Source organism: Lathamus discolor, chromosome 5 (assembly GCF_037157495.1).
Source record: "Lathamus discolor isolate bLatDis1 chromosome 5, bLatDis1.hap1, whole genome shotgun sequence".
Classification (NCBI taxonomy): domain Eukaryota; kingdom Metazoa; phylum Chordata; class Aves; order Psittaciformes; family Psittacidae; genus Lathamus; species Lathamus discolor.
Window position 1 is genome coordinate 123,567,533 of NC_088888.1, and position 15,079 is coordinate 123,582,611.

General features: G+C 43.5%; 1 protein-coding gene across 7 annotated transcripts in view; it reads right to left on the minus strand.

Moving 5' to 3' along the window:
- The window catches only part of CCDC85A (coiled-coil domain containing 85A), a 271,108-nt gene that overhangs the window by 146,983 nt on the left and 109,046 nt on the right, over positions 1-15,079 (minus strand). For 5 of the 7 annotated variants that reach the window (XM_065682465.1, XM_065682464.1, XM_065682467.1 and 2 more), the window contains one exon: positions 6,601-6,687. The exons of 1 other annotated variant lie outside the window; for it this stretch is intronic. The gene's annotated coding sequence lies outside the window, so the exon portion shown is untranslated. Of the gene's footprint in view, positions 1-6,600; positions 6,688-14,133; positions 14,205-15,079 lie in introns of those variants that run through there. One more of the 7 variants, XM_065682471.1, reaches the window with a different exon arrangement.

Sequence of the window (15,079 nt, forward strand, 5' to 3'; positions counted from 1 at the left end):
TGTCTTCTCACTCTAATCACCCTTCTTGAAGTGCCCTCTCTGTCTCCCCTTCTACTATCAGCTCATTACTACTTCCTGCCTATCTCTTTTCTGCCACACCTCTCCCTACCACACTGAGCCAGGTCAGGTAACCTGGCTCTAATAACACACCTGAGTGGAAAATATGTCTTTAAAATATAAAATATAAAAACCAGAGTCACTGGTCCACACTGATGATCCAAAAGGCACTAAAATAAGTATTATATTAGATTTTCTTCTTGCTGCTATTATCATTAGAATATTCACAATACTACGATTCACAGAACTAAATCAATCTCATCCCTGTGTGCTTCACGCGTGTAGATATCTGTATTTCTGCATACAAGAGGCATTTCTGCCTGCAAAACAAGGTTATCTGAACAGTTCAGCATCGTGTGCACATACAAAATATCCTTTCAGGTGCAATAACACACTCAAAAGCTTGCTTAAACAGCACCAAAATGTTAACAGTCTTTTGTGAAATTCTATGGTAATGTATATTTACAATGGGGCAGATTTCTTCTCATACCCACCACCAATCATCTGTCAAATAACTGCTTTAGGAAACAAAACTAGCAGGATGCAAAAGCCTTACTGTTTAACAATCAAAATTAATTTCAGATAAGGATAAAAAGACTTGAAACTGTGACTTTTATTCATTGTTAACTGTGCATTACTTTCCTATGGCTGCTGTTCTTGCCCACAGAAATAGAGGATTCAGAAAATCAGTTGTCTTCATCCTGTAGATCCCAAAGAGTTCTTCTATAGTTCTGAAATCAAACTTGCTCATTTTAGTGCCCACCAGGCTTCTATCAGCACCCAGCATTGTACAGGAAAGATTCTCAAAGCAATACTTCTGTAATTTCAGGACTAAAATATCTAGATTTCTATTAGATTCAGTGGCGTGGTTAATAACCGCCTTAACAAAAGCTTCCCCTGCTCCATTAGGCTTGTTGTCAGCTACTCCTCTGGCAGCAGACAAAGAGTTAATGTCAAAATGCATCTCCTGATACCCCGATTGCCTTTCCTCATCCATTGTTTCCAAACTTCTTTTGAATGGCCAGAAATTTTCTGCCTGAATAAACTCCCAACAGAAAACAGGAGCAAACAGAAGAACGAGGCAAAGAAAAACTGCGTTGACAGCATAGAAAGGAGACCTGGTTCTAAAATCACAGAGTTCCAGCACAGCATTTATTGTGCAAGTAATTACAAAATGCAAATTTCACTCTCTTGAAGCAACATTAGTTAAATATAGCAACATTCTGTGCAGGGGGGGTTGGACTAGATGATCTTTTTAGGTCCCTTCCAACCCTTGGGATTCTGTGATTCTGTGATTCTGTAATCTCCTGAATCTGGCAAGTTTAGGGTATTTGGATGACTTAATACTCGGGAAAGAAATAAGCCCAACTCTTTGCAAAGCTGTTGTAAAAAGGCTTTTAAAAATAACAAACCCCTCTTTTCATAGCACTCCATGTCCCAGCTTTCCTTTACACTGAAATCTGATGCTGGAAGTAGTATTTGTCACTAATACATAAGAGCTTCTCATTCTGACCTTCTGTTTTGATCACTCGCAGCATTCTCACATTACTATTGGTAGTAAAAATATATTCTTACACAAACCAAGAGCAGTGCATTTCAGTTATGCTTATCTATCGATTCGGTTACACTTGAATTGATCTCAAATTGTTTCAAGCAACTGCTCTGCACCCAAAACACCACATGAACCACAGAAACCAGATCAATAGATTTCAAGTGAAATAATTGTTTTCCTTTGTAAGACCCCATTACTTCTTGAATGCAGAAGTGTTTGATTGACCTCCAGGAAAGCAGCAGATGCGAATAAGCCAAGCACCTCAGGCCTTATCATTTAAAGTCAGGCCTTGAAAATTACAGGGAAGTACACTGAACGTGCTTGGGTTGCTGTGGGAAAAGCACAGCTGTAAAAGCTGCAAACCTGCATTTTGCTCTGATAACATGAGAATATATACATGGTAAAACCAGACTTTTAGAGTTAGTCACTCCTGAACACACATAAAGGTATTTTATTAGCTAAGAAATGAATTCAAGGATTCGTGACTGACTGGTTTTATTGTCCCAGTATTAGAGTTAGTGAGTTGTTTGTCTTGTTCTGTGAGATTTCACACAGCTGTGCCACTCAACTCACTTTTCACAGTGTCTTACTAAATAATGTTGAGGCTTTGTGAGTGCAGTCACTTCCAGATTGCCATATTCAGACCTACAAGGAAAGACACATAAACCAGCGCAGCAGCTGAGGAAATTAGGGTGACCTCATTAATTCTACTACGCAGATTTATTCCAGATAAGCAATTTACTGGGGTGCCAAAAGTGAGATCTTAAGTGGTGCTGCTAAACTGAAGGAGATGGGCTCTTCTAGGGGCTCAGGATAGCTTTAGACAGGGTGCTGACCTCTGTGCAACACAGGGAGCCCTAAGAGATGAAATAATAATGGCATCCCCAGGCTGCCAAATCTTCCTCTGCGTGGTCAATGCTGCTCCCTTTACCTTTCTTTCCTACCTTTCTCTGTCCTTCCTACCTGGAACATGCCCTTTTGCACAGAAGAAAGTGTCCAGGGACCGTCATCTTTGTCAGCAGCCATGGGCAGGAACAAAGTGCCTGCAGAAAACTGAGGGAGAGTGTGACTGGAATGTGTTGGAGTGAGCGGTATCTGTGGATGTGGGTTGGTGGTACAGGACCAAGCAGCTGGACAGAGGGTTAGGACATCCTGTGATGGTGATTATGGGAAGGCCTTGCTAGAAGTCACAAACTTGATGGGCTTGACCTGTCAATCTCAGCCCAATATATGCACACTCCATTAGATAGACTTAAACGGCACACAGCAAGAGCAAAGTTACTGCTTAGGTAATGCAAACATGGGTGTTCGCCCAGCAGGCATCAACAGCAAACAACAAAAACCATATGTGAGCCTACTTACAAATTGTAGTTTTAATACCCATTTCTATTTGTAGGTAATTTCTACCCTCAGCTGATGCTTTCCCGCACAAAAGAAGTAGGAACTGGGAGTACAGTGGTGTGGTTGTGGTCCCGGGATGAGCTGCTGTCCCTAGCACCAGTCCTGCTGGAATGGGAAATTGTTATTGTTTTTCATTAGACTGCAAATAAATTAAATACATTCTAGCTTAGGATATTTCTGTAAGGGAGCCTTTGGTTAGCTCCTTGCACATATTAGACCTGATCTGAGCTTTACTCTTTTATGAGCGCCATAAACTGCAAACACCTTGTCATAAACATTTGCAAAGGTCAAAGCAATTGCAACAATTTTGCTAAAGAGATAAATGGTCAAATAAAACATTGAATTGTTAATTCCCAGGTGACAAAAAGCTGCAGGAGTCAGATCAATAAGAAGACACACAGAACGGATTCTGGGATAAAGGGCGGGTCAACCTTGAAGTGTTAATAACTTGCTCCTATTATTTCGCTCTGGCACATCATGTGTTCTAGCAGGTAACATTGCTGTTAATAGCAAATTAATGTCCACAGATACACAGAAGGAAAAATGGGAGTCGGAGACTATTGAGACAAAAAGTTTGGAAAGGATTTAGTTCTATTAACACAAGGAAAAACAGTGACAGGTGATTTTAAAAGACAGGGAAGCGCAGTTTTATTGTTATTTCTAATCTAATGTGTTAGTCAATTCTCTTTCTCTCTGCAAATATTCTCTTTCCATCCTTGTTCTTAATGCCTGGGCTTTATTAAACAGTCACTGTCAAAACCATACAGCCTTACGTGAGCTAAGAGAATTGTAAGTATATTAGATGACAGCTGAGTATGTTGAAGCAGATGCTCAGCTGGTTTGTACTGTCAGAGCTGTTGGTATGGAACTGGGCTGATTTGTATTGGCCTAAAGTCTGCCCCCTGGAATACATTAGTGTTTGTGGAAGGGCAGTATGGAAATTAGCATCCTTGGCAGATATGTTGGTCTAAGAGAAGAGAGAACCTTTCTTAAGTAAATAACAGGGTGACCATAACATTCAGCATTTCTCTCTGCTGAAAACACAGCTACTTTGGCAATAACTCCTCCTTTTATTGGGAAATTCATGCCTTTCTGGCCATACTGACCATTCAACTCAATAAAATGCAGGTTTGGAATTGCAAACGTAGAATTGACGCTCAAGATTGACTACATTTGCATAAAAGGTCTCTCAGGTCAAAACAGGGGATATGGAAAAGGGACTTAGAGAATCATTAGAAGGCACTGTCTGTTCTCTCTAGTCCATCCCGTTCAATATGGTTTTATCGAATACTGTATCTTTTATTGTAGCTCAACTATCGAGTTAGTTGGGCTACAATAAAAGCCAGATAAAACACACTTTGTTATGAAACATACACTCACCCAATTGCATTACTATCTTCAGATGAGATGACCAAGAGTTCTCTCAAATGGTTAAAGTTTCCTTTCCAGCTTATTCACAAAATTCCAACAGGGAGCATGGAAGTGTCAAGAATGTTGCTTGAAACTGTGCACTGAGTGACTGCAGTCTAGAAACTGGCTCTTAGTTACCAGTGCAGTGTCCCTGCTTTAGCGTGAGGTGTCCCTGCCCATGGCAGGGGGGCTGGAACTGGATGATCTCAAGGTCCTTTCCAACCCAAACTATTCTGTGATTCTATGATTCTACAATGGGCTCTTATTTTAAGTTTATTTTGAGAAAAATATTAAGGGGAATTTCAGGCTGTTGAAAGGAAACCAGCTGAAGAAGCCACTTCTCAAAACTCTTGCATGTTTAGACCCTTCCAGAGAAGATGACAGGCTTAACAGTTATATACAAAGGAAATCACTTCACTGTTATTTAATTAATGATGTTTTTGAGTAAAAGAGACTTCTCTAAAGAGGACTGTAGTTATAGGACAAAGGGAAAATGGTTTAAAATGAAACAGGGGAAGTTCAGGTTAGATCTTAGGCAGAAGCTCTTCCCTGTGAGGGTGCTGAGGCACTGGCACAGGGTGCCCAGAGAAGCTGGGGCTGCCCCATCCCTGGCAGTGCTCAAGGCCAGGTTGGACACAGGGGCTTGGAGCAAGCTGCTCCAGTGGAAGGGGTCCCTGCCCGGGGCAGGGGGCTGGAGCTGGATAAGCTTTAATGTCCCTTCCAACACAAACCAGTCTGGGATCCTATGATTCTCTGAGTAAGCAATTCATGGAAGTCAAAGCAGGAAAAATGTCAAAATCTATCAGAAGTCAGTAACTCCTGATACGCAGTGAAAAATATCTATCAGTATCCATGGGAAGGAACTGAGATACTCCAACTACCCCAAAGCATTTTGCAGTGGTATAAAATACAGACAGCAGTGGCTGCATCGATCCCACTGGACACGTGAAGGCAAATGAACATTTGAAAGGTCAGTAATTTTACTTCTGCCAAATTGGATGCCAGTAATTTGCATAAGTCTGAAAGCCAAATATCAGGGTACATTCCCCCAGTCATATGTAAATGTAATCACCTCTAACAGCAATCTCAGGGCATCTGCCATGAGAAATGCAGAGAGAGTGCCTAATCCCACAAAGCACGATAGACTAAGGGATACACAGAAGATTTTACATGACAAACACCTATTTAATGTGCTATAAACGCCATGAAAATATACTCCGAGAGGGAATTTTAAGGTTCTGCTAACTACTTATTAAATGAAGATAAAACTCTCCTTTTCTAGTGCACTTCAGAAACGTTAGATTGCATAAATCCCATTTTAATGGTTAAACAAAAATTGACTCAGTTTCCAAGTCAACTTTAAGGTGTGATTTTTAGCCTTAAAAAGAGAAAGACACATTAGCGAGTTTTTCCAGAGAAGATATTTTCACTTTCTGTCTTCTAAAACCATCACTTGATATACATACAGCATGAGGCCTCCTGGCTCACTCAATTAATGGCAGTTATGCCACTAAAATTAATGGCTAAAGGATCAGGACACGGTTAGGTTTTCATAGAGTATTTAAAATTTAAAGAGACTTCCACAGTTCTAATATAATAGTAATAAATAATAACCACTAAGTGGGTCTGTCCAACGTGGGGAAGGAGATCTGGCAACAGGAACGTAATTCAAGCTAATGCTAACAGTATTTCTCGTGTAATCAACTGGCATCCTCTGAAGACACATGAAGAGCACAAAGGGACATGAAGTGACATCCTGCCCTGCAGCAACTCCTCAGGGGTTATAAGCATTTCAGCAGAAATCCCACTGCTTTCCAGCCCTATACTGCAGCTCAGGCACCAGGAAGCTGCCCTGATCCATATATTTTCCATAGCCATAATTTCTTTCACCATCCTTTCTTATGAAGGTGGGAAAAACAGGCTGAAGGAAAATAATACACTAGAATCTGCAGTGCAAACCCCACTGTTCTCCAAGGAAACACCACACATGCAGTGACTACTGTGTGGACCTTCCTCTGTCCACAACTATTAGGAAATGAGAAGACTCAACACTGACAGGCTCAGGGTTAGCAGAACGTGAGACCTGCCCAGTAACACTCCCCTCTACTGCAGTATCACGGGCACCTTCCACTGCCTTTTGCACCCCAGGGTAGAGGAGAGAATGTGAAGTTCAAAACTACCTTTGCTTTCGTGTTGCTGTTACTGTAAAGACACCCGTGTCATGGGCCTGGATTTCAGGCTGATGCGAAGATCATGTGCTGTCAGGCCTACAAAGAAAGACAGAAGGTTTTCTTTAGGTTGCCTTAACTGAAAAGACGATTTAAGAACAGGCCACTGTTGAAGAAAGAATCTATTAGGGTGAGAGTCTGTAGGTTTCACTATAGTTTCACCCCCCTAGTTACACGACAGATCTCTATAGCTGTTATTAAAGGGTTCTGTTTCATATCTCCCTTCTAATTTTGATAATTTGATTACATTTTATGACACTGAAAACATACAAATGGGGTGCTTCTACCCCAGATCCACCCTAGCATCTCTACACAGTACTACCATTTTGATGCAGTTTGCTTTGTTTTCCTATGAATTTCTAGGGTTTTGACTTTCATTAGAAATTATGTGCTTTAGCCTTGTATTTGTAGGCTGACTCAGCCTCTATCAAACCAAACCTGACTATGTCAAACCGGTCACTGAGCCAGTAAGTTTGTAAGATGTTATGGAGCCACAGCAGTATAGAAAGTCTTCTCTGGTAACAAAGGAGAGAATAAGCTGGTTTTACAATCACATCTATTTACTAATTTCAAGTTAGTTCAGACATGTTAGTAGCAGCAGTATTTGTATCACCTGAGATACACACGGAATACAAATGGTCTGTGTTTTGCCTGTCACCCTTTTCACCCACACAAGCCACTGTTTTAAATATCTATTTTAAATCAAAGTCTCTTTGCCCTGCCAAGAGAGGCAAATGAAGAGCACTTCACACAAACCGTCTAGTAATCCTAATGGAATACAAATGTTAGCTTATTAAAGTAAATGCCACATCCTAAATAGTCACGAAATACAACATACTCCTGAGTGATTGCTGCACCAGTTTAAATGCTCCAAAATGCTAACACCAGTTTTTAGGAATGGAATAATATGCTCACAGAGTGTAGTAGCTTACCCAGAAGAGCTCCCCTCTCTCACAATGGAGCCTGGCATGCTGAAGTGTAACTAATTCTCATGCAGTTCTACTAATTACATCAAAAGAACGTGATTTAACCTCGTAACTGTGGCCTTTTGAAGAAGAGAGAGGCTACTGCTGTGAAAGTGCACATCTTGTGCTCTCCCAGCTTTTCCTGTTCCATTAAAAAGCCCCTGGAACTCCCCTAGGACACAGCACAAACCAGCAGGAGTACGCAAAGACCAGGTGCTACAGCTTATTGCAGCTGCAGTGCATGCGGAGGGTGAAAAGCTATTGCTGGTGCTCACCATCCCTGAAAGAGCCACTACCTGGAGATGTTCCATTTCCCCCAGCAGCACCTCTTTAAAGCAGAGCTGGTCAGATGTAACAGTCACTCACAGTTAAATTACTAGGAAGGCTCTTTCTGGAAAGACGTGGCCTGAAGCCTGTTTGTGCTTAGACAGAATCCAGCCCATAGTACATCACAGCAACAGTGTTCAGGGCAAACGGAAATACATAAATGTAAATGTTGCTCAGCAAGTGACTGCAGAGAACAAGAAGCCAGAGCATCAGACTCTGTGATAGTACCGCAGCTACAGCACAATAGGAAAACACACACTTCACACCGCACCACTTGTGAACAGTACAGGTGAATAGTGAGATAACAACATGTATAATTAAAACCATCAGCTTTGACTGGACAATGTGGGGAAAACATTATAGAATCATAGAATAGTTAGGGTTGGAAAGGACCTCAAGATCATCCAGTTCCAACCCCCCTGCCACAGGCAGGGACACCTCACACTAAACCATCCCACCTAAGGCTTCATCCAACCTGGCCTTGAACACCACCAGGGACGGAGCACTCACAACCTCCCTGGGCAATATCATGTTCTCTCTTCCTCTCACTTTCCTTTTCCTTTCTTTTCCTCTTTCTCCTTTCCTTTCTTTTGTGCCCTGCCTGCTTATGCTGAAGCCCCTCAGGAAAGGGGATTTCTCAGTACCAGGGACAAAGGGATTCAGCTCTGGTTTGTCCTTGTGCAATAGCACAGCAAACACATGCAAGGTGGCTGTCAGTAATTGCTGTAAGGAATCTGTAAAAATATGTACTTAACATACAACCATAACAGCCCCCTGATGTTAGACAAGTCATGACATCAGCACGTGCTTTTGTTCAAATTGTATGGAACAGATGCATGGAATCCCAGCCTGGTTTGTGTTGGAAGGGACCTTAAAGCTCATCCAGCTCCAACCCCTGCCACAGGCAGGGACCCCTTCCACTGGAGCAGCTTGCTCCAAGCCCCTGCGTCCAACCTGGCCTTGAGCACTGCCAGGGATGGGGCAGCCACAGCTTCTCTGGGCACCCTGTGCCAGCACCTCAGCACCCTCACAGGGAAGAGCTTCTGCCTAAGAGCTCATCTCAGTCTCCCCTCGGGCAGGTTCAAGCCATTCCCCTTGGCCTGTCCCTACAGGCCCTTGTCCCAAGCCCCTCTCCAGGTTTCCTGCAGCCCCTTCAGGCACTGGAGCTGCTCTCAGGTCTCCCCTTCAGGAGCCTTCTCTTCTCCAGGCTGCCCCAGCCCAGCTCTCTCAGCCTGGCTCCAGAGCAGAGCTGCTCCAGCCCTCGCAGCAGTTCTGTGGCCTCCTCTGGCCTCGCTCCAGCAGCTCCACGTCCCTCTTGTGCTGCTGCCCCAGAGCTGGACGAGGACTGCAGGGGGGTCTCACCAGAGCACAGTAGAGGGGGAGAATCTGCTGACCATGCTATAACAGTTGGCATCTGAAGACAGCAGTATCTACAGCTACAACTACCCACATAAGCCATTAGAGTCACTACTTGATCCGCCACAACAGTCCTTTGTAGACCACCTGCTTGTGCTAAAAGGGTACCTTTTAATAACCCTTATCAGGAAAAAAGGCAAAGTGAACATCCGAGTTCTGAATCACCTCCCTGCCTCTGCCACCAGCCCAAGAGCTTCCTGGTGTATTAAGCAAATTGCATGAGTATAAAAGTGCAACGAGACCAGAATTAAGAGCTCATTAAAACTGAACTGCTGACCTTTTAAAATGGCAATATAGAATTGCTGTGCCTACAGAAACTGTAAGGGGGCAATAAAACTGCATTAGAACATTTTCAGTCTATGCTCACAGTTAACCACGGATGTCTTCTGCTAAATAAAAGCAAATTGAAATAATGGGATGCCAGTCAGTAGAGGCAGAAAAACATGATATAGTCAAAGGAGACTTAGGCACGCTGTTTAAGATGTGTAAGATTTCTGCCTTCAGACACTGAACAAAACTTCATGCACAATTATACAGTGTCTTTCTATGGTTGGTTACAATCATGTGATGTGAAAACCAAACATTCCTGACACAAATGTCCAGCTGGAGTCACGAAGGCAGCTTCTTGCAGGCAAACCACCTCCAAGAGTTTATAAAGTAGTGGGAGAAAAGACAAGAAGGCTGCTAAACATTCTCATCAGGAACTGCTGTGACATGCTAGGTTGTTCCTGGTATGGAGCTAATAGAGCTGACACTGCAGTGCCTAGTACAAGGTGATTTAGGGGAGACTGAGATGAGCTCTTAGGCAGAAGCTGTTTCCTGTGAGGGTGCTGAGGCACTGGCACAGGGTGCCCAGAGAAGCTGTGGTTGCCCCATCCCTGGCAGTGCTCAAGGCCAGGTTGGACACAGGGGCTTGGAGCAAGCTGCTCTAGTGGAAGGGGCCCCTGCTCGTGGTAGGGGTTGAAACTGGGTGAGCTTTAAGGCCCCTTCCAACCCAAACCATTCCATGATTCAGTGATCTCAGTTCCATGGCTACCCTAAAAGGCACAGGCTGCTTTACAACCAGCTCAAAAATCAACAACACGAACCTGATTTCCACTCCTTTCTCCTAAGTATTAGCAACCTCTGTAGTTCTTAAGAGCCTGACTGTAAAGCAGCAGTTTGGGCAGGCAGGAGGTATGGGTACCTGGCTGCATCAGACATGGCAACCACACTTGGAGAGCCACACAGGTAACTGCAGATGCATCTCATACGGCCCTCTGCACTGGAAATCCAGGACACTCCTTTTGTTATATTCTTATTTCCATGTGTGTGCATATGTCTGTAATAACCACTCTGCCTTGATGAATTATTAGTAACTCTTTAAAGAGAAATACTCACTCGTGTCTAAAGTTCCAGCAAACTTTGCCCAGGTGCCAGTTTAGGGCTGAATATAAACTAATGAGACATAAAAATGTCCCCTTGGCAATTCTTTTATACTGCAGCAGAGGGGGCATTTCTTCTCTGCCAGCTCCTCTTATTAAATGTCCATCAGTGGGAAATTTGGAATATCCTTTAAGTGTGTTTCTTTGGGGAAGCAGCTGAAACCTCTGAACTGTGCATCACATCAACCCCCTTTGCTAATACCGCCGTTCATGTAACTTAGTTTTTCCAATTCATCTTTTCAGTTTGGGGTTTCAGCTGTTTTCCCCTGCTTCCTGAGGCAAGTTATATACTTGTTAAAATCTTTAGGAACACAGAATAATTTGTTCTCTGCCCAGTGCCCACCAAGTTTTTTGCAAACAGCAGGATTTCTTTAATGCTTCTTATTGAATTTCCCTATTTTCTCATTTAAGTGTAGAAAAGCAACTCCTATTCCGCACCCCTCTTAGCAGATTGTAGTAAAAGAGGAGAGAGGGGAAGAAAAAAAACCCCTCACTAAAGCTCTGACAGATGGTACCCAGCGTTTGACTCATGCTGGGCTCAGCAGGACCTATAGTTTAGAAGGTTAGAACTGTCAGAAAGACTCTGCTTATCAAGTGAATAACAAAGTGGGGACTGCCAGGCTGTTTCTTATAGAAAACTTGTGTTTTCCTTGTAATTCCCAGCTATCTTCCTGGTGCTTCCAAAACTTCTGAGGAGCAGATGCATGCTTTTCTATTTAAGAAAATACTTGGAAGCTGACATCCTGGGAGCAGCCGGCGGCACAGTAGGCCTGACTTTAAGAAGTTGTGCCCCCATGCTAAGTGTCAGCGCCGCGGTTTGAGGACCTCAGAGGGGATTTGAGAGCAAGGAGAGAGCTCTTCCTTCCCATTCACCTTCTTTTGCAGGCGGGGAACAATTACTCTTTAATTCTTCTCTTAGATTACTGCCCCAGCCTGAGGCTGGCTTTAGCCAAGTGTAAACTGTGAGCAAAGGCAGAAAGGTCTGAGCTTCAAGCAGGCTTTCCTTTCGAAGTCATTTCCATCACTCAGCGTCTATCCCAGTACAGAAGTACCTAAACTGATCGCAGATGTTAGCGAGCAGACTGAAAGCACTGCTGAAGTCTGGAGCAATGCAAATAAACAGTTAACAGCTTGTGCCCATGGTATCTGGTAAGTATGGACTTCTCAATTTGGGGGTGGGGGGAGCTTGCTGGTAGCTGTAGTGTTACTGTGGATATGTGACAGGCACTGTTATTAATCACTGCTCTAGCACTGTAAATATTCTTACTGCTTTCGGAAAGTAACATCAATTCAGTTGTTAAACAAGGACATTGTTTTAATCAGCAACTGGTACCAAGTTAGCAGCTGCTCTTCAACAGTTAGAATTAATGAGATAGTAATTATACAGCAAAATGCAACCAGCGCTCAAGGCTCTGTCATTGCCTCATTTGCTTTTTATTCTCAGCTATGAAAAATGAAGCAACTGAGCTGAGATTTGAACTTTACAGAACATAATTAATTCAATGTGGATTCACTGCTGTGCCTGGAATCAAGAGCTGGGTTAGAAAAGACTTGAAACTAGTTTAGGACTGAATGGGGAAGGGGTTGAAATCAATCCTGGGTTACAGTGAAACGGAGTCACAGGCATGCAGAACGGTGTAGGCTACACACAGGGTAATGGTTTGGGTTACTCTGCTGCCAGATAACCTGCAGCAGGACAAATGCGTGGTCAAAGATTCTCTCATATTTACTTATTAATTGATATCACATTGATCTTAAGGTAAAGGCATAACTAATACGATGCTCAGAGCCTTTTGTATGTGGCAGTCTGTGTTTCAGAATGCTTCTACGTAGTTTGTGTATTAAAACCTTGCTTTGAGCAAGGGAGCGAACAATCAGGTTAATTCTTTCAATGGTCACTGTAAAGCAAAACTTCTGGCCTGAAATGTGGCTAATTTATTTAAGTGTTTATTTATTTAAGGCTCCCCCCACAAAAAAAAAAGATGGAGGGGGGAACAGAGTAAACTTTTCTCTTTTCTTTCTTTTTACGTTGCTTTTCTCCCTACCTTACCTTGCCTGAGATCAGTCCCCATTCCCCAATTCAAATGTCTGCTAACGTATCATGCAGAGATCATGACAAGAAATATATCTGTCCAAAAATGCTTAAGATTTTATGCAGCTCAGTCATGAGCTCAAGTGAAGGAATATTAAACCATTTATTTGTGAAACATATGTAAAAACTGAGCAAAGTTCTCATCCATCACTCCAGGGCATATATGATGTTCCCTTGCAGAAGCTGCAATTCCCATCCCCTTATTCAGCACAAACCCAATGACCTACACAGACATCTCAGGGAACAAGGAATTGTCCTTCTGTCTCCTGGGCTCCATGCAGCCAGGCAGTGAGATTCCCACAGCTCCCTACAAAGTCTCCTCCGGGAGCTGACTGAAAAGCCCCTGGGCTGCATCAGACTGCTCTGTGCTCTGCACAAGGAGCCCTAGTGCAGGAGCTAGTTTTCTGCCCTTTCCCCTCCCTAAGGCAGGTGCCAGAGAGGGACTTTGCCAGTGAGTTAGCACTTACAGAAGGGACACTTTGTCCACATCTGTGGTTACTTACTAGATTGACCTTTGAAGCAGCTCTGCTCTGGAGCCAGGCTGAGAGAGCTGGGCTGGGGCAGCCTGGAGAAGAGAAGGCTCCTGAAGGGGAGACCTTAGAGCAGCTCCAGTGCCTAAAGGGGCTCCAGGAAACCTGGAGAGGGGATTTGGACAAGGGCGTGGAGGGATAGGGTGAGGGGAATGGCTTTAACCTGCCCGAGGGGAGATTGAGATAAGCTCTTAGGCACAAGCTCTTCCCTGTGAGGGTGCTGAAGCACTGGCACAGGGTGCCCAGAGAAGCTGTGGCTGCCCCATCCCTGGCAGTGTTCAAGGCCAGGTTGGACACAAGGGCTTGGAGCAAGCTGCTCTAGTGAAAGGTGCCCCTGCCCATGGTAGGGGCTGGAACTGGATGAGCTTTAAGGTCCCTTCAACACAAACCAGGCTGGGATTCTATGACATTTCCTGCGTTGGTGATGAGTGATTGCTGCTCTCATGAGATATCCACCACAAAGACTGAGCAAGCTATATAAAGACTAGTACCTGTAGCAAAAATGATGTGCAACAGAGAGAAGACAAGAAACACTTTCGTGGACAGATACAGGAGGCAACCTGCGTTAAGTCTACAAATAAAACAACAGCTAGTTACCAAGTCACACTGGCTACTTTATACAGGAATGCCCAAATTCCTCTGGAAAAAAATCAATTCCAAACTGAAAAATCAGTGTTTTAACAAAGAGCCACAAACACCATAACCCTTAAAAAATGCATAGTCTTACTCACACTTGTATTTCAGTAAATGATGTCCTGGTTTCAGCTAAATTATTTATTGGCTTTCTTCTGATGAAGTGATTCAGTCACCAGCAGCCTCTAACTCTCCGCTGCTCTATATCTGTTGTAAATCTTTGGTTACAGCTCAGCTGTGAGCAGCAGGAACTTTGTCCTCACTTTCCACATCTGCCTGGGACACAGCTAAAGCCCATGGGTATCCAAGCTGCAAGCAAGGTATGTGCTTTGGAACAAAGGGAGCAGATGGGCTGGCCTAGGAACACCTACCACTGCTACACCTTTGAGGAAACTGTATCTGTGAAATGGGACATTAAATACATTCCATGAAGACCCTCAATTCTTTCATTGTTCGCCAGATCCCCAAAAGTAAACCCCAGAATTAATCATTAACCACAATCCTGAGGGCTTGAACCTGCCCAAGGGTTGAGAGTTAATGCCATTTGAATCAGGACAGTTCCTTGTACAAGTTTGGGATGCTTTGTTTTGTGCCTATTCTAGACCACACTGCTCAAAACAGGTTGTCGGCTTCGTTAAAGCACCTTTGTTAAAGCAACTTCCCACTGGCAATGCAACAGGAGCAATTCAGAATGCCTCAAAAAGAGGACAGAGGCAGATTTAACACTCTTTCCAAGAGAGGAATATGAGCCTCTTATTACAAGCTTCCCAGCAAGTCATTTAAACATTATTTATATTTAGACCTTACCCGCAGTAAACATGTAAATAGCTCCTATAAATGTTATCAAGCAGACAGGAGAGGGAGCTCTCCCTTCATCCCACCAGATCACGAATGGATCTTGCTGAAGTGATTAAAATTCATCCCCATTTTTATCCTCTGTCACATGTCACTCCTGTCCTGGAACTTTCTCCTCTTAACAAACAACTCTGTAACACAAAGCATTCCTGCGTCCCACAGAACAGGGCTTGGGATGGATGCAGGAAG